At 47.7% G+C, this 19,228-nt stretch overlaps 1 protein-coding gene across 2 annotated transcripts in view; it reads left to right on the top strand.

Annotated features, from left to right (window-relative positions):
- Window positions 1-7,316: 7,316 nt before the first annotated feature.
- The window catches only part of COL8A2 (collagen type VIII alpha 2 chain), a 149,782-nt gene continuing 137,870 nt past the window's right edge, over window positions 7,317-19,228 (top strand). For both annotated transcript variants that reach the window (XM_054012080.1, XM_054012082.1), the window contains exon 1: window positions 7,317-7,497. The gene's annotated coding sequence lies outside the window, so the exon portion shown is untranslated. The remainder of the gene's footprint in view (window positions 7,498-19,228) is intronic.

The raw sequence follows: 19,228 nt of genomic DNA, 5'->3' as shown, positions 1-19,228 counted from the left end.
GGTATCCTCGGAGGTTCTCCAGGTCTGAGCAGGTGACAGATGCACATCAGCATTCCTGGGAGGATGGGTTCGTCTCTGGGATGGCAGCTGTCTGGAGAGAGGCATTGACTGGGGGATTAATTGTCTGACCCACCCTCCATCAGTGCGCTTAATACGGACACCAAACCCCGTGGGGTGCCGCTGTTAAGACCTCAAGCCAGACGGACATTCTCTCTGCACCAGTTGCCTGGGCTGCCACTTTAATCTTCCTCCTGCTACTTCCAATTGTAAAACTAAACAAAACTGTCTGCATGGAGCTGCAGCTAGGAGTGCGGGGGCTGGGCCGTGGTTGCCTGAGCATTTGCTAGGCCAGATTCTTAAACCTTCATTTGGGACTTCATCAGACCACGTGGGGCAGGCTGCCCACCCTGAGAGAGCCAGTCAAGGTGGAATAGCCAAGAGCGCTGCATTTAAAGGGGATGGGGGGGATTGTCTGAGGCTGTGGCAGGGACACCATTAAGCTCTTTGAGGCAGTGACAGTCTTACTAGATCTTCAATTATCAGGGGGTAGCCGTGTTTGTTTGTAACCACAAAAACAGTGAGGAGCCTGGTGGCTCCTTAAAGACTAACAGATTTATTTGGGCATAAGCTTTCGTGGGTAAGAAGTGTTTTTTTTACCCACAAAAGCTTATGCTCAAATAAATCTGTTAGTCTTTAAGGTGCCACCAGACTCCTCGTTGTTTTTACTAGATCTTCGTAGAGCACCTAGCGTAGTGGGTCCCAGATCTTGGTTCGGGGCTCCAGGCATTACCTTAATACACGTAACAAGTCAGCATCATCTGCATTTCTAACTAGAACTGTCCTTTTCCCCTCCCCTTTCTGCTTTGGGATAAACATCGGCGGATGCTGCACTAGCTTTCCCTGCGCGGCTCTTCTGACGCCCCTCAATCCTGACCGACAGCCCCCTGCTAGTCCAGCTCCAAGTCCCCTTGCCCCCCACAATTCTGCCAATAAACTTGAATCCTGTCCTACAGCACCCCCTACTGTTTCCATCCCTGAACCGACATTGGGTTATGCATCCGAAGAAGTGGGCTGTAGTCCATGAAAGCTTATGCTCTAATAAATTTGTTAGTCTCTAAGGTGCCACAAGTACTCCTGTTCTTCTTTTTAGTTATGTCAGAAAGACAAATGTGTGACCCCTTCCAACTATCGTGGCCCTGGGCTGGATTTGAATCAATGACCTAGAGGTTGAAACGCCCCATAGTCCATTCCCCATAATTTCCCTACCAGATACTTTTCATGGGTTTATTGTTTGGTCTGTTGGGAGCTGGGAGGCAAGCCAGCGCCGCCAAAGGACTCTTGATCTCTCTATTACCTTCTGTCATTTCTCAGTTGATCTAAGAAAACACCGCGCTTGGCTTGGTTTTTCCGTGCTCATTCAAAGCAGATAAGTTTCCAGATAAAGAACCCTGGGGGTTCAGAGACCGTTGTGGTAAACTTGGTGGAAAAAGCTTATGGTAGGTAGTAGATCTCTGGGGCTTGGTAGACTAAAGAATTCTGGCTGAGGATGGGTTGTGACTGTAACAACTTCTCTGGCAGAGGCCCAAACTTGAGGGACTGAGTGTGGAAGTGAAATGGGAATTCATTCTCCCTGACCCATTCATTCAGGCTGTGGGTGTTGTGCAGAGATTGCCAAGACCCAAGGAAGGGGCAGACAGCAAAGGTCAGCTGCATGGTGGTTTCTGTGACATGGGCACCTGTCTCGGAGGAGCTGGGCTGAGACTCCGCAAACTCATTTCACAAAACAAAATGCTGCGCTCAGCTATGTTCTGCCTAGTTCTGAAATGCCCTAGGCCATCTGAAATCCTGAGTCCTTGCTGGATTCCCTGCAATTCAGATGTGTGGCTCCTGCCTGCCTGCATTCACACTTACCTCCAAAAGTCTCAGGTCCGTCTAAACAACACAGCCACACGTTGCCAGAGCTGGTCTCCGGCCCGCTCCGAAGAGCTCTAGTCCTGCACCCGCTGATGTTCTACACCTGCCATGCTGTGCTATGTGCCCGACAGAGGGGCATGGCAACGCACCTTAACGCTGGCCAGAGATCTCTCCCTGTTCCAAGGAAACCTAGGCGCTATTGCAGAACCGGAAGCGCTGCCCAGGTAAATGTGCTTTGTGATATGCCAGGCATGAGGGTGCCACCCCAGTGCGAGGCTGTGCCCAATGACTCGAGCGGCAGACAACCACAGCCCTTCTGGTTTTATTGCTGGTTTCTGGGCTCCGCAGAGGTGATGGGACCTGCCCTGACCATTTTGTCTGTCTAAGTGGACAAAGGCAGGAGAAATGGAATGTTCTCACCTGTGAGGTGGGGGTGAGGTACAGAATGATGACGGCCCAGATCCCATGGGAGTTAGGTGCCTAAATACCTATGAGGATCTGGGCCTTCAAGGAACATGCCCAGGGTCACACAGGGAGTCGGCAAGAGCTGGGAAGTGAGCCCAGCTTTCCAGAGTTCCCTCCCAATCCAGGGCCAAAACTGTGAAATCCTCCTTCACCCCATTCTTGGCTCCTCTCCAGGGGCTGGATCCCTCTTGCTCCCTACGGATTCTCCCCTCACTCATTTGGGGGAATTTAGCCTGAGGAAAAGATTTTTAAAGCCCGAGTGAGTGGGGGCCCTGAGGATGAGACCCCAGGGATTTGCTGGTGTTGCTAGAATTTCACCTTTTTGTAATTTCTTGGGAAACAAGTAGCAATAAAATGCTTTAGAAAACCTGAAAACGGTGTCCCTTTCAGCCCACCAAGGCACCTCTGCCCAGATGCCTTGGGGAAACCAAACAGTCGGGCAGCTTCTCAGGCCGGTGACAGGCATTGTTCGAAGGTGGAGGGACGTGAGAAAATCCCAAACGGCCGGACGTTCCCATTTGTTTGTGGAAGATGTTTCCTCTCTGAACTGGGTACCAGGCAGCCTTGATTGGGGTCCAATGGTCACGTTCTCATTTGATGTAAACTGGCATCACTCCACTGATGTTGCCGGGGGCTACGCAGATTTACCCCAGCTGAGAGTCCAACCCTGCAGGGCCTGTTGCCGTGGGATACGGAGCGGCACGTCGGAGGGGAGGATCTGCTGACGGAAGGGAGGAAGATGTGGCTGGGAGGAGAGGGCGCAATGGTTTTGACCTCCTGGCATGTCCCTGAGCACGTCATGCTGCTGTACCGAGCAGGAGATTAAATGAGCGCTCACCTCGTTCAGCCCTCTGCCTCCCTCCGAGAAGCTCCTTGGGGAGGCACTGTCTGTCTATGTGGCTCTAGGCACTTCTGCCATATAAAGAATCCAAGTAGACCAGGTGAAAGCACAGAGACAGCGAGAAATGAATGGAGAGTGCGTACTGGGCAGATCAGTATGCATGGGGCGAGGGAGACACAGGCACAGGAGTATGCAAAGAGACTAGGATTTGGGAGAGGTCTATGCCCGGAGAAGCTGAGCGGGTTTGCGTGGAGATGGCTGGATGGAGGGTTATGCAGGGGGAAGGGAGGACAAAGACAAGCTGAAGGGCACGTGCGTGGATAGCTGGATGAGCGTGTGGTGTATCTGGCAGGAGGAGAGCTCTGCGGCAACTCACCAGTGGGATATCTGGCACGGTCTGCCATTCAAATATGTTCAGCATGTAGCTTCCCGGAGCTCGTCCGTGGTACTGCTGCTTTGCTTGTCCTCAGGAGATGGCATGCAGCAGCTCCATCCAACAGCAACAGGGCCCTGGAGAGATAGCTGAGACACGCAGCCAGCAACACCTGTCAGTAAGAAGTTGTAACTAATTTGTTTTATCCCTTTTTTGAGGCAATGGCCAACAAAAACAAAGGGCCGGGCCGCTCGGGGCGCTGAGCTGCTGAAGAGAAATGAGCCAAGCCCCAAGAAGGCGGTAAATAACTCCTTTTCTTAACACAAGAACTAGGGGCCACCAAATGAAATTAATAGGCAGCAGGTTTAAAACAAACAAAAGGGAAGTATTTTTTCACACAAGGCGCAGTCAACCTGTGGAACTCCTTGCCAGAGGATGTTGTGAAAGCCAAGACTATAATAGGGTTCAAAAAAGAACTGGGTAAATTCATGGAGGATAGATCCATCAATGGCTGTTAGCCAGGATGGGCAGGGATGGTGTCCCTAGCCTCTGTTTGCCAGAAGCTGGGAATGGGTGACAGGGGATGGATCACTTGATGATTCCCTGTTCTGTTCATTCCCTCTGGGGCACCTGGCACTGGCCACTGTCGGAAGACAGGACCCTGGGCTAGATGGACCTTTGGCCTGACCCAGTGTGGCCGTTCTTGTGTTTTTATAATGGAGGCGATGACCTGCTCTGCCTGAGCAGTGCAGCCATCTCTGAGAAGACTGAACTTTTGTTCTGGGCTGGGATCCAAACAAGGCACGCAGCCTGAGGAAAGCCAGTGCGTGGCTGCGCAGCCCGCAGGTACCGACCTTTCCTCGTGGCTCCAGCTCCCGAGCAAAGCAACACGTGGAGTTGGCTTCTTCCCACCTGTTGCCTCTTTAGAGCCAGCGCCGTGGAGTCGGGACGAGCCGGGGGCCTGTGCTTCAGCATTGTGTGTGTGGGGGTGGGGGGGGGGGGAGGGTCCTGCCATCGCAACAGAAAGAGGAAAAGTTGTTTCCCGTCCCCTGTCTCACAGCCTCAGTCCCCACAGGGAGAACAGCACAGGGTGGCTGTGACCGGCTCCCCCAGGCAGGCTCTGGGGTGACCCAGTCCAGTCCGCCTTGGTTGAGAGGCTAGTGCAGGGCCTGGGAGGAGGGAAGAGGAAGAATTTTGGGTTTCACCAAAAATAATCTGTGTCGACCCAGCAGCCTGGAGCTTTCCCAGCCTTATTTCCATCAGGGACCATCTCCCAGTGCGCTTTGTGCTTTCCAGGCCAGAGAGCACCCGGCCCCCAATGGCTTCCAAGAATGAGGAATCCACAGCCCCTGGTGTGCGGCTCTAGGGCCAGAGGTTGGGGATTAAACCATTGGGGTTCTTTGGTAGATGACCGCTGCTACTAGCGCAGCAGGAAGCATGTAACCTGCCCGGGAGATCAGAGCTGAGCCAGCAGTGAGAAAACTGGCCTAATAAGAGGAACTGATCTATGGATTGGACTGTTGCTTTCTTCCTCCTTCCTGTAGTTTAATGCACGTGTGTCACTAAGTGGAGAGGGTCCTTGACGTATTTAATGCTTTGCTCTGATAAATACCAATAGCTGGGAAGGGGAGGGGATGTTATACCGCTGGCTGCCTGGGATGCCCTGCCACGACAAGCAGCCTTAGCAGAAATTGGTGTTGACTTGTTTTGGGGGTGAATATTTTTGAACCTAGGCCCTGATCCCACAAGCTGGTCTCTGCTGAGAGACTTTCACACCTACACAGAGTCTCGCTGGAGTCAGTGGGGTGCAGCCTGAATCCGTCTATCTCTAGTTCTGTCCCTGGGTTTGGACATAACCCTACCAGCAATCAGCTACAGAAACAGCGGCTGGCTAAGCTCCTTAGCAATTTCAATATGTGGCTCAAGCAATACAAGTCAATCACATCTTACATCTCCATAGTGCCTGTCTGCCTGAACCATCCCACAACTATAACTCGCTACATAGAGCACCACCGAAATTCAGCCACTTCTGGGGCAGAGAGCAGCAATCAAACGTTGTACAAAGTGATGTATGCCGTGTGGGCCGTCACAATATGTGGAATCATTGTCCTAGGAGGTGTTTAATGAAAACAGCTATTGTCACAAACAGCCTTTCACATAGCTTAAGTTCCAGCTTTCTCTTTTGTTTACCAGGGACTATACCTTAAAGTACACAAGGCTATCTAGAGGATGAACAATAAACTGCAGTTCTCTTCTATTCTATCAGGTTCTTATACCCACACCCATCACAGTGGTGTCTGTGAATCTTCCAGTAGTGCATTAAATGATGTAATTTGCCTCTAATCATGTACCATTACAGGGGAGAGGGAAATTTTGATTAAGGGTTCTGGGGTAAATCCCTCTACTCTTCCAAAACCAAGTGTTGTGATAGCTTAAATCTCCATGCAGGGCAGTGACATTTTTAAGGTCTTAATCTAAACAACCTCCATGCAGTCAAGTGTGCAGAGCTCCCTTTATCCACCTTGTAAGGACGAAGGGCCAATATGACTCTTGTAGAGATGTCAGGATTTAACTTGCACTCCAGCCAAACTCATGTTGAGGTCCATGGAAGCATTTCTTGACTATAGAAGTATTGCATTGAATGTGGCTTTACGTTAAGGGACAGTGGCAGCCCTTCTTGGGAGGAGTTGAATTATGATCAAACCAGGAAGCTGCCATCTACCATGGGTCTGCTCTTCGGGAAGTTCAGGGAAATGGCAGTCCCTAGAGGGACTAATGGGATGAGTTACTCTCTGATGTGCACCCTACTACAGTGACCATAGATGTCATTCTCTAACTGAAGGTTTTCTTTAATCTAGGAGCCAGGCAGGGTAACTACAGCAGATGAGAAGCAGAGGTGAGCCTAACCTATTGGTCTGAAATTCCCCATTGCTTGGGGATGTCTGAACACTCTCTTCCAGTTTGGCCTGTTATACAGTTAGGAGGCTGGGAGAGAGCAAATCTGGGAAGGTTCAGACCCAGAGCTCAGAGTTTGAGGGTGCTCAGTGGCTTTGGTTTGATGCTGGCTTTTTGTGGCATCTTAAGGAGGTTTTGTTTCCAGGTTCCTTGTCTTTTAGTATTCTTGGAATTGGGGGGGGGGTTCATTCCCTGAGGAAGAGAGCCCTACATTTCCCAGCGACAACCCCTGTCCCCAGACTTCAAGTGCTAGTACCCAGAGCCATCACCTCCCCGCCAAGCCAGGCTTTGTGACTGGACTGAGCCAGGAGGCAAAATGCTTCTGGGAGTCCTGGGAACATCAGGCAAACTCCCCCCACCCCCCAGCTGCCATGGCCCTGAGTCCAGTTCTACCACCCTGGAATCCCACTCAAATTCCTACACCTCTCCCTAGCCAGGCTGGCTTCTCGGTTACACTTTTGCCACTTCAGTGCTGAAAAGGGGGGGCAGTTTGCTCAGCCGAATATGAACCTGAGCCTTTGAGGAGAGACTCTTCCCCACACATCTAGGGTTGGTGTAGGGAGTGTGTGTGGTTTTTTGTTTTATAAACATACTTCCTTCTGTGTCTGTGAAACGGAGAAACAATCCAGAGCTGGAACCCACTCAAAAAAAAAAAAAAAAAAAAAGTAACCAGCCAACCCAGTCCTGAGCTGTGTTAGCCCATCAAAGAGTCTGTGAAAAACCTTTCCTCCCTCCCTTGTGCAGTCATTTGCAGTGCTGCCCAGCACAGCTCTGTCCTCTCTCGCTCCCCCTCTGCAAAGGTACCATCAGCGACTGCTGCACTTCCCATGGAATAGACTAGTCTAACAGCAATAAAAGTTAGTTTATTCAGAGTACCTCCCCCCCAATAAACCCCCAAACCAAACTCCCTTCTGCAAGCCTGAGGAGACTGTTTGTTTCATCTAACAAGGTAAGGACTTTATTTCTCTTTCTTGACATATTCTCCTATTCCTCCTTTTTCTTATCATTTACCTAGATACCTATCACATGTTGCATTAAGCTCAGACTAAAGAAAATCTCTTTAATTTCTCAGTCACGAGACCCTCTAATTCTGATTAGTTTTTCCCCAAGCAGAGAGGAATATTGCAAAGGAATATTCTCTCTTTCCAGGAGAACTTTAGTCTGTGTGCTTTTCTTGATTTCTTCTGTCCCTTTTATCATCCCTTTATTTTTCCCCTGACCCATTTTTAATTCTGTTCCTTTTTAATTGTATCAAAAGAGTATGTGATGTTCAAACAGTGTTAATGAGAAACCGGACCCAGGTTGGGGCAGAGATGGCTCCAAGGTCCAAACCCTACTTTCCTGTCTCGAATGTTTGTAAGAAAAATGTGTGGGAAAAGTTCTGTGCCCCCAGGGACCCCGATCCCTAGCAAATCGACTTTTAGTTCAATTCCATGATCTGCTCAAGAGGCTGTCCTCTTCCAATTTGAGATATCTGTACTCACCCTGACTCTGATAGGCACTGAAGAAAAGTATGTGTCACCTCCGCTAACTTCACATACATCCTGGGCTGGGAAGTAGAAGGTTCTTATTTTATTGTTTTTAAGGACATTTCTGTTCATTGAATTCTCACCCACCAGTTCCTAAACTTTGAACATTCTTAATAAACCAAGAGAGTCGCCCCTATACGTTTGCCCCAGGCTGACCTACTTGGAGATATTTCCTCCTCTACGGGCAGCTTTGCTATAAAGAACATTTTTAATAAATCATAAGGCCAGCAAATTCCTGGGATTTTTATTGCCTCTATAAAAATCCAATTTTGATCCATCAGCAAGGGACACTGGGAAACTATTCTTTTCAGCTGCCATGTCCCATGCATACTGGATGCTAAAATGATAGCAATGTCTGCATTAGTACGTTTTACCTTCTCAGGCTGTGGTGGTAACTCTGTGTAGTAGAAGAGAATTCTCTCTCTCTCTCTCTCTCTCTCTCAGATGCTGCATCTATCATACACATCAAATAAACTTGTTGTAGGGGCAATGATAGGCCAACTTCTCCTTTAACTGAATCTAACTAACTATTGTGGTTTTAGATCCTCAAACCCCTAAGAACTGAACATTAAAGACTATTTGGGAATCTAACTCTCCAGGGTTTCTGCCATTTTGCTACATTGTAGGACAGGTAACACACACCCCTGCCCCCTTTTTGGCATGCCCAAAGCTAAAAGAGTAAAAACCTCCATGGAGTTAAGTCAGCGAGGACACAGGACATGCTAGCAATTTGGTTCGAGTGTGGACTAGGTTTTTTCATCCCATTTCTCTCAGGCATAATAAGAAAAAAAAAAAAAACTGCTAGAAAATTGGTTCAATGCTATAATAAAGAACCATCAGTTTTTTCATTTATTCAGCACAACTTCCAAGATTAGTTTCACTGAAACGTTTATCTTTGTTTTATTTTTCTTTCCTTGTCCAACTGGGTCAGAAAAGACCAGATCCCTATAACTCCATCAGCAAGTAGCTTCTTTTGATTCACCTGTTCCAATCGGCAGCAATGTTTGCCCAGGAATCGGGGTGAGTGGGCTTAGCTGTAACTTTAGAAGCCACATTCACGTTTGAATCCGAGAGCTGTCAGGATCTCATCACGTTTTTGGAAAATGTGTGATGCTCTCACCGTGGAATTCACTTACAATCATAAGTAGGTGGAGGAAGGAACCCAGCTGTGGGTCATAATAGCCCTGACTGGAAACGAACGTCTGATCTCCGTGTAAGTGTAACAGCTGAGTTACCCTTTTAAAAAAAAAAAAAAGAGAGAGAAAATTTGACTGTCTAGATGTATTTGTTTCCTGTTGCCTTTGTTTTAGGCTACAGTAAGCGGGGTGGAGAATTCAGCTTTTCTTTGTACTGGGTTGCACTGAAGTTCTTTGCAGTGATTCATATATTCCATTCATATGCAATACAGTATTGCTAAGGGTGAACGGGGACTGCGTGTTTTGTTTTGTTTAAAGCCACAAGCCCTAGAAGTGTCAAAAGTTATTCACACCTGGGTGAAATCTAGGATTTTTCTGTCTGTGGCTTCTGGCAGCAGCTCAGCATAGCTCTCCATGGCAGGGTTTTCTGTTTTCCCTTTTGATATCCTTTCATACTGTTGCAGGCAGACGGCCACAGCAGCTGTTTCTCTCTGACTTCCAAGTGTTTCTTGGTCTTTTGTCACTATCTTGACCTGCCATCCTGAGGAATAGCATGCACTGCATTGTGTTGGGAGACCCCAGAACCACATGCAATCTGAATTCAGGGGCTTGGAGCTAGCGCCTGTTCTCTCTTCCTACTGTGAATTTTACCTGTGGGTTTCCCCAAGTGCAGGGCTGGCTGCCTTCTGTCTGTAAGATACTAGAGAGACGAGGTGGGGGAGGTAATATCTTTTATTGGCCTAGCTTCTGCTGGTGAAAGAGACAAGAGTCTCTGGGTAAGATGCAGCATTTGAAAAGCAGCCGCGAGCAGCAGCAGCGTTTCAATAGTTTTGTGGCTTGGTTAAACGCTACCTCCAACGTGTCACTCCTCATGAAAGAGTAACCCAGGCTACCAGAACTGCAGCCAAAAATACAACCAGACTTTTCCCCTTGAGAGCAGAGCACTGTCCTATTTACACTTCACCATGTGGGGCCTATGTATGTGAGCATACCCAGTGAAGAATGGACAAGGGACAGACTGCCAAGAAAGTCGCGGACTTACAGGAGTCAGAGGAAGAACTTGGAGATCCAATCAAAGGAAGACGGATCTCCAAGGCATCCTCCTATTTAGATGCAGTCAAGATAGTTAAACAGGACTCTTCAGTGTGGAGTAATCTCATCTCTCTCACTCTGCATGGAAAGGTTCAGGCTTAGGACCCATGAATGAGGCTCTCTCCTCCCCCCCCCCCACCCCATTACCTGGTGTAGGAACATACCTTGGAGTAAATTCTTTCTGCAGAAATACAGTGGCAATGAGCCAAACACATGAGACGATAAACTCCAGTGACATCAACTGAGTGACTCTGAAGATGACTTTGGTCCAGTGCCGTTTTTGGAAAGACCAATAGGTTACTTTAAAAGATTTGGGGCTAAATTCTGCCCTCAGTTATGCCCATAAGTCCTACTGAAGTCAGGACCCATGGGCATAAACATAAACAGATGGTAGCCCTTATAGCATTGAATTAGGCTTTGCTGTTCCTTTGGTGTGACTAGGGCACAGTAATGGGGTGGAAGAACATCTCCCTAGTGGTGAGATGAAAAATTAATAATTTAATAATTAGATTTTGGAACAGAGTAATGGGTCAGAGGATCCTGGGCTACTGGTCCTCCAGCTCATATCAGAGACACTAAAAGACCAAGAGAAGGGATCCACTGGAATTTCCACCAGATCTTTCATGGTTGGGGACAGAAGGGCAGAGCACAACTTTCAGAGCTCCCCTAAAACACTAGGATTTGCCATGCTGGAGTCGCCCATACCCTACCTCTGGCAGTGGCCAATGTCTGATGCTACAGAGGAGGCTGAAAATTATTTAACACGAGACTTCACCATTTAGACCCTCTGTCTGCACACGATCAATGCATTGTGCTGACCCCTGGGGGAACTTGGACAATAATTGTGCTCTGAGCAGGGCGACAGTCAGCTTATAGCCCTTGGAAGCCCTCACTTCTATGGTGCCCCTGTTGGGAGGCAGTGAGGGGGAAGAGTGGGGGAGACCGCATGGTCACTAGAGTTGCAGCCAGGACTTCTGGGTTCTATTAATGACTCTAGGCAAGTCGCTTCCCCTCTCTGCTTCCATTTCCCTATCTGTAAAATGGGCCTAATAATATGATCCACTGTAACATGATTTGAGAAGCGTAGTTATGCTCAAGACTGTGAGGAGCTTGGATACCACAACAATGGGGGGGGGCACTTTTAAGTATCTTAGTTGGAGTGCACGCTAAGTGCTAAGCATCTGTGTTGTATCATGAGTCTAGTGTGGAGCATCATCTTAGGATGAAATAAAATACAGGGGCTCTGACCGCCAGGATAAGAGGCCTCTCCCCACCTGGTTCTCCTGGATGGCAGTTTTCTGCTCTTGGGACCCTTCTTTTGCTCTGCGTTTGCCAAGACTGTAGCAGAGAGGCTGGTTGGGGGACCGAGCGTGTAGGAATGCACAGATATTCCATCACACTGCTCTGTAGAGGGTTTATGGGATTTCTGCTTTGTTATAAATCCATTCCAAAGGAACTTAGGAGACAGTTTTTAGAGCTCAATCAGAAGAGCTATTAGTGGGGTGGCTGGGAGTTTAAGCTGATCTATAAGGGGATCATTATATGATATAACAAAATATTTGTAGATGCTTTTCCAGCATGGTTTTTTTTTTTTTTTTTTTGCGGTTTGTTTATTTTCATCTAGAACATTTTCTTTGACTGGAAGAAAAATGGTGGAAGAAAAAAATGCCCGTTTCAAATGCTCTCGTTATAAAGGTCTGCGTTCAAAGGTTACTAATGGACCTGTTGGCACGAAGGTTCCAATACATTACCTCCTGCCATCCCTCGCAATGACCTGAAAAGTGACTCTATCCGCGGCCCTGGAGCGAGGGGAACATTGTATCAACAGTATGTCAGGGAACGTCACCTGCAAAATACATTAGCCCTGGTGGAAAGGGCGCGAAGGGCTGTTCTCTCTCCCTTTCTCACACACACGGCCTGTCTTTCTCGCTCATATTTCAGCTTCTCCACAGCTAGGAAAGCAACAGAGTTTCCATTCTCCTGTGCTGCAGACAGTGTCTGTAACAACACAACCTCATAGTTCTGCAGGGTGGGGCCATAAAACGATACTGAATTTCACTTGTCCTGAACGCCGGCTCCCTCCCACCCCCTCCTCCTTTCCTTTCTTTAGACTGCTCCAAAAATATCTACCCTTGCAGAAAGGCATAGAAAGCAGAGCCTCGTCTTTCTGTATAACCCTTCCCTTGTCTTGGCCAAACGTCACTTTCGATCCTGTGCTTTACAGGCGAGGAGGACATCCATTCATGAGCGCTTGCCAGCTGAAGGGATGGCAAATTGACTGATTGGAGAGGCAGAGGGGGTTCGGTTGGTGAACAGCATTTAAAGGCACAGATCTGCATGTACACCCAACACTGGCTCAAGGGCCGGGGGAACTTTGTGCCTTTTTCCCTTCCCCGCCTGTGTTGTGCTTGGCTGCGTTCTATGGGGGGATGTTAGTGAGGGAAAGAAAAGGGGAGATTGCAGAAGAAACCAACTGTTCCCCGTGGAATGTCGGAGACTTTAAAGTGTCCAGTCAAAAGCAGGGAGGGGAGGGTGAGCATGCACACGCACAGGTGTGTGTGTTTTCCATGGAATTTATACATTTTAACAAACTAAAAGCAAAGAATTTTCCCACGCATGTGAATTTCCTCGATTCAGTTTGTAGCGAGTGCTGGCTCGGCCTCTTCTCTCTCTGCCTCAGGAAAAGTGCCCCCCTGAAATGATCCAGCCCGTAATAGTTTCCCATGTCATGCTGGCTTTATCTTCAGGTGCTTGTCCCCCTCGTGAGCAGTACGTTCGGGGTACAGAAATGCTCCTTCCTGCCAGTGGTGCAGCACTGGACTTCGGTAAGCCCCAGCTCCCGTGTAGACACGACACTTTCAGAAGAACTTCTGTATGTCGAGGTGCTGAATACTTCGGGGAATCTGTCTGTTACTTTGGTGTCTACATGGAAGCTGTGCTCTTGTGAAAACCCAGCCCTGGTTGTGAATGTTACGTCCTGGAAAGTCTGGATCTGAGTTCCTGGGAGGGGGAGAATTTAACCAGTTCAGTGCAGTGCGGGGATGTACGGTCAAGTGTCTCCCCACCGAATCATCCTTTCACAGTTAGTCAGGCAGAACTATTGACTTGGAGGGGCCTGCATGGATTTAAAGCAAAGGAGAATCTGCCCCCTGAATAATGACCTTCCTTGCTTTCTTTTTTCCCCTCTTAGGGTTGAATCTCAAATTGTTTTCCCAATGGTACTTGGCAGGTGCCGAGTATATTACTTTTCTTTCTCTTCTCTCCAGTTGGTTTTTCATCCTTTTCCCAGATGCATCGCTTCTACCCAGGGATGTCAGGCCTCTCCAGGTGATCCAAAGCATACTATGTGAACTTGGAAGTGAGAAGATCCAATCAGACTGAGAAAAGCCCTTGATTTGCTGGATTTCAGTAAAAACAAGGAGTCTGGTGGCACCTTAAAGACTAACAGATTTATTTGGGCATAAGCTTTTGTGAGTAAAAAAACTCACTTCTTCAGATGCATGGAGTGAAAGTTACAGATGCAGGCATTGTTATACTGACACATGAAGAGAAGGGAGTTACCTCACAAGTGGAGAACCAGTGTCGAACAGGCCAATTCAATCAGGGTCGATGTAGTTCACTCCCAATAACTGATGAGGAGGTGTCAATTCCAGGAGAGGCAAAGTTGCTTTTGTAGTGAGCCAGCCACTCCCAGTCCCTATTGAAGCCCAAATTAATGGTGTTAAATTTGCAAATGAATTGTAGTTCTGCAGTTTCTCTTTGAAGTCTGTTTTTGAAGTTTTTTTGTTGAAGGATGGCTACTTTTAAATCTGTTGTTGAATGTCCAGGAAGATTGAAGTGTTCTCCTCCTGGCTTTTGTATGTTACCATTCCTGATGTCTGATTTGTGTCCATTTATTCTTTTACGTAGAGACTGTCCGGTTTGGCCAATGTATGTGGCAAAGGGGTATTGCTGGCATATGATGGCATATATCACATTAGTAGACGTGCAGGTGAATGAGTCCCTGATGGTGTGGCTGATGTGGTTGGGTCCTCTGATGGTGTCGCTAGAGTAGATATGGGGACAGAGTAGGCAACGAGATTTGTTACAGGGATTGGTTCCTGGATTAGTGCTTCTGTGGTGTGTAGTTGCTGGTGAGTATTTGCTTCAGGTTGGGGAGCTGTCAGTAAGCGAGGACTGGCCTGCCTCCCAAGGTCTGTGAGAGTGAGGGATCGTTTTCCAGGATAGATTGTAGATCGTTGATGTGCTGGATAGGTTTTAGCTGGGGCCCGCCTGTGATGGCCAGTGGTGTTCTGTTATTTTCCTTGTTGGGCCTGTCCTATAGCAGGTGACTTCTGGGTACCCGTCTCGCTCTGTCAATCTGTTTCCTCACTTCCCCAGGTGGGTATTCTAGTTTTAAGAATTCTTGATAAAGATCTTGTAGGTGTTTGTCTCTATCTGAGGGATTGGAGCAAATTCGGTTGTATCTTAGGGCCTGACTGTAGACAATGGATTGTGTGATGTGTACTGGATGGAAGCTGAAGGCCTGTAGGTAAGTATAGTGGTCAGTAGGTTTCCGGTATAGGGTGGTGTTTATGTGGCCATCACTTATTTGTACAGTATTTCACTGGATTTGCACTGTATTGCACTGGATTTCAGTGTACCAGTCAAACATCTGGTCTAGACCAGAAGCAGAGAATAGATGCTAGTTCAGATGGACCATTGGTGCATTCCAGTTTGGTAACTCTCCATATTTCTACACATCTCTTGTGGATGGAAGGTCAAAAATGTCATCTGTGCATCAGTAACCTTCTCAATAAAGCAAATTCCCAAGAACAAACCTCTGGGGGATCTGCTTGCACACTTCTGACAGGTCTTCATTCATCTTCAGCTTCCACATCACAGCTCAAAGTTGCCTGCTAGTGATTTCCAGCCCCTGAGCAGATCTTCAGTGAGGTTCTGAATCTTTTCCATACTAAGACTGCTTCCGTGGTGAATCTCTTCCCATCTAGCCAGAATCTAGCTGCCTCCTAGCCCCATTTAGCAATACAGGAAAGACAGGGTGGCCTTGAACCTCAGGTTGAGAACTGAGGGACCAAAAGAAGGCTTCAAAAACTGGCAAGAATTACCTTGTCTCGATGGGAGGCACAGTGGTGACAGGGCCAGTGTAAGAACCTAGAGAGAGAGGGAGTAAAAATTTCAAAAGTGCCTAAGAGACTTAGGAACCTAATTTCCTTGAAAGTCAATGGGATGATATCTCCTAAGTGACTTAGGTGCATTTGAAAATGTTCCCCGGTGTCTTTGCAGCTTCATTTTCAAATCCCCCTGGAAAAGCGTCAAAGAATGAGTTCTCCTTGCGTCTGCACATCTCACTCTGCTGAGCATCTTGTTCTCTTGAAAATTGTTACCATCAAGGAGGCTTCATCCTCCCTTTTAGGTTCCTCCTTTTCAAAACACAAGACAACAGGATTCAGATCCGTGCTTCCACGCTGCTCAGTGGACATTGACTGTCCACCACAGGTTGTCCTCTGCTCCTACCTACACAATCCCTTGTATCGTTCATTGTCCATAGCACCACAAATCAACACACAGCCTCACAAACAGCGAGGCAGACCGACCTGCTCCCTGCCCAAGAGTGCGCCCAGCTGCTGAGTACAAGATCCAGAACAATTCTTCGGCTCCCTCCTCTGGAGTTATTGATGAGAAATGCTGGGGGAGGCGGGGAGCAGTGAGGCCCTTGGAGAGGAAAGGGGGAGCATTCAGGACAGATCCAGCAGCTTGATAAAGGCACAAAGGGGAGAAAGGGAGCAGTGAGGTGAGACCAGGAGGAAGAGTGAAGAAGGGAAGGAAGAGAAGAGTGAGGGGGGATTTGATAGCAGCCTTCAATTACCGGAAGGGGGTTCCAAAGAGGATGGAGCTCGACTGTTCTCAGTGGTGGCAGATGACCAGAACAAGGAGCAATGGTCTCAAGTTGCAGTGGGGGAGGTCTAGCTTGGATATTAGGAAAAACCTTTTCACTAGGAGGGTGGTGAAGCACTGGAATGGGTTACCTAGGGAGGTGGTGGAATCTCCTTCCTTAGAGGTTTTTAAGGCCCGGCTTGACAAAGCCCTGGCTGGGATGATTTAGTTGGGGATTGGTCCTGCTTTGAGGAGGGGGTTGGACTAGATGACCTCCTGAGGTCCCTTCCAACCCTGATATTCTATGATCCTATGAATGTGAAGAGGAATAGGCGGAAGCAAGAGCAAAGATATAGGGGAAGGTCAGATTCTTTTTTTAACCAAGTACTTATACGGCCCTCATCAGCCTAGTACTTGAGCACCTCGTAGGACTGCCACGGCAGTCAGAGAAGTGCAGTAAGAGAGAGGAAGCCAATGGGTTGGATTGGGGTGCCTTGTATTGTCAAACCACTTAACTCAAGAAAATCCCTAGTGGCTTCCAGCCCCTGAGGATGATTTAGTTGGGGTTGGTCCTGCTTTGAGCAGGGGATTGGACTAGATGACCTCCTGAGGTCTCTTCCAACCCTGACATTCTATGATTCTGAGGTCAATAAAGCAGTAAATCACAGGGAAGAAAACTAAACCCAAAGCTTTCTCGACAGCAAGAGTCTTCTCCCTGGACTGAAACCTTAGCTCTAGGTGCTTCTTTTGAATGTCTCTCACTCTTCAGCCCACCTGGAAACCATCTCCCTTAGCTTAAAAGAACAGTGTCTGGATGGCTCTCTCCCTTGTGGTAAGAATGTGGCAAGAAGCCCGTGGTTGCTTTGGCATCCATGAATCTTCCAGCTCAAGTGTTTAATAACATGTAGCACTTTACAAAGTGCTGTGTGAGTAGGGTTGCCAACCCTCCAGGATTGTCCTGGAGTCTCCAGGAATTAAGGATGAATGATCTATATAAAGGGTATGTCATTTGATGAATCTCCAGGAATACGTCCAACCAACACTGGCAACCCTATGTACAAGCCTTCGCTAAGTGATCTTCCTGGCATCTGTGGGAGGGGAGGAAGGTTAGCGTCTATCCCCGTTTTCCACCCTGCCATCACCATGCTCTGTACAATGGAGACGCACAGAAGCAAAGGCCAACATTTTCAAACATGGGTGGGAAGCATGTAAAAAGTATTCATCGGTGCAGAGCACACCCAGCTCCTGTTGGCGTCACTGGAGTTTTACCAGTGTAAACACTATGTAACTGACAGCAAAATTTGGCCTCCGGAATCTCTTAAAACCTACAGAGTTCTGCCCATCTACTCAAAGGCTGATTGACCTAGAAAGCCCAGCTCTACCTATGCTCTATCCTTTTCCCTTGCGGATCACACTGGAAACAGCTGTGAACTTTCTCTATTGTTCTTCCAAAGGGTTTTATTTCATTGCTCCTTTCCAAGTTGAGAGGGGTCTAAAGAAGAGGGTCTTACACAGAACTTCATCCAGATGAATGAGATGATGTTGCTGGCTGTTGAGCGGAGATCTAACCTCTGTCTTTATCCGCAGACAATATGCCAGTGGGAGCACACAGAAATACAGTCTTTCTTCTGAGGTGCATTAGTTGTATTCTACCTACTGTAATTCCTTCACTTTTCACTTGGAGAATGTATGCTTCTCTGCTTCCTGTTTTAAACTGCCGTGTAGTGTTCCTGTGTGCCTTTGAACAGTTTGTGTTTCGCTCCAGAAGTGGCTGCACTTCAGTGGTGAGGAAGGGTGACCCCTGTGAATAGCTGAGGTCTGTAAAGTCTGCTAGGGTCATTTTAGGAGAGAGGCCGTGGTGTCGTCATCACAGATGTTTAGCTTTTTGTCCAGATTCCATTTAAAGGAGCACTGGAGGTGTCATAATGTAACATGGATCAGGACCTTCCCGGAGCGCCTGTGACTCCGTTCTCTGTAAAATAGTTGCAATGATATTTAAAGCCGAGGGCAAATGCACCTGCTTTCAGGTTTTGGTACAAGTGCGAAAGCTCAGCCCAGTTTTGTTTTTAAAAAGTTACCTGAGGTTGATCAAGCCTGGGACAGATTTTATGGCTTCCTATCGAAATCCTGTGGTTTTGCTGTGAAACTTGGCAGCTCTGACTGCTTTTGATTTGAGATGTTGGCTTTGTTCCATCCCCAAACTCAGAATAAAACTCCAGAAGGGGGCAGAGTGTGTGAATCCAACGTGCATCGGAGCTTGCAACCCCCTTTGCAAAGGGAAACCGAGGACGTTTGCATGGCTGTAATGGGAATGTTCTAGTTCTGGGCTCAAGCGATAACCCCTTTGGGGACAAGATACCACTAATGCAAGGGCTAACAGCTGAGCAAACAATTTGGGGGAGAAATTCTGCAAAAATTCCTTGGAATTCAAAAGCAGATTTAAATTCTGATGTGTTTGCAACACTTTTGTGTCTGTCTCCTGCAAACATTCAAGCCATTGGGCGTTAACAGCACCGATATACCCAGAGCAAAATTCCCCCCACACACGGTGCAGAGAGCCAGCACCAGGCACAACTTGCACCCCACCTGCGTCCTATTTGAGAACTTAGGTGGGACACAGTGCACCAGCACCTTGCCAGCCAGGGACGCAGGAGTGAATTTTTCCCAGAAAAGCCCATTTTTAGCAAAAAAATGTATAACTAGAATTTTGAAGGCACATTCCACTGTGAAATCTGTGCTCTTGGGGAGCGACGTAAATTATCCATTCAGAGGAAAAGGACAACGCTACATTTCATTTTTTTTTTTATTGGTATTGCCACCCCCCAGCATTCAAAGCTCATGAGTCAGGGTCCCAAAGATCATGAGATTTTTCTTTAATTACTAAGTTTTGAGTTTGCTGTCCAGTTCCTGAGCCTTCCGGTGCAGTCAGATCCCAGTTTCAGTTTCTTCTCTGCAACCACGAGGGCTTAGAAACTTCTTTGTTGTTTGTAACCAAAGTTAAGCTATTTGGGGAACTTCTTGATTCAAGGAGCTGGGAGATTAAGAA

The sequence above is a fragment of the Malaclemys terrapin genome, chromosome 22 (assembly GCF_027887155.1).
Source record: "Malaclemys terrapin pileata isolate rMalTer1 chromosome 22, rMalTer1.hap1, whole genome shotgun sequence".
NCBI lineage: Eukaryota > Metazoa > Chordata > Testudines > Emydidae > Malaclemys > Malaclemys terrapin.
This window is presented reverse-complemented; position numbering and strand designations above follow the sequence as displayed.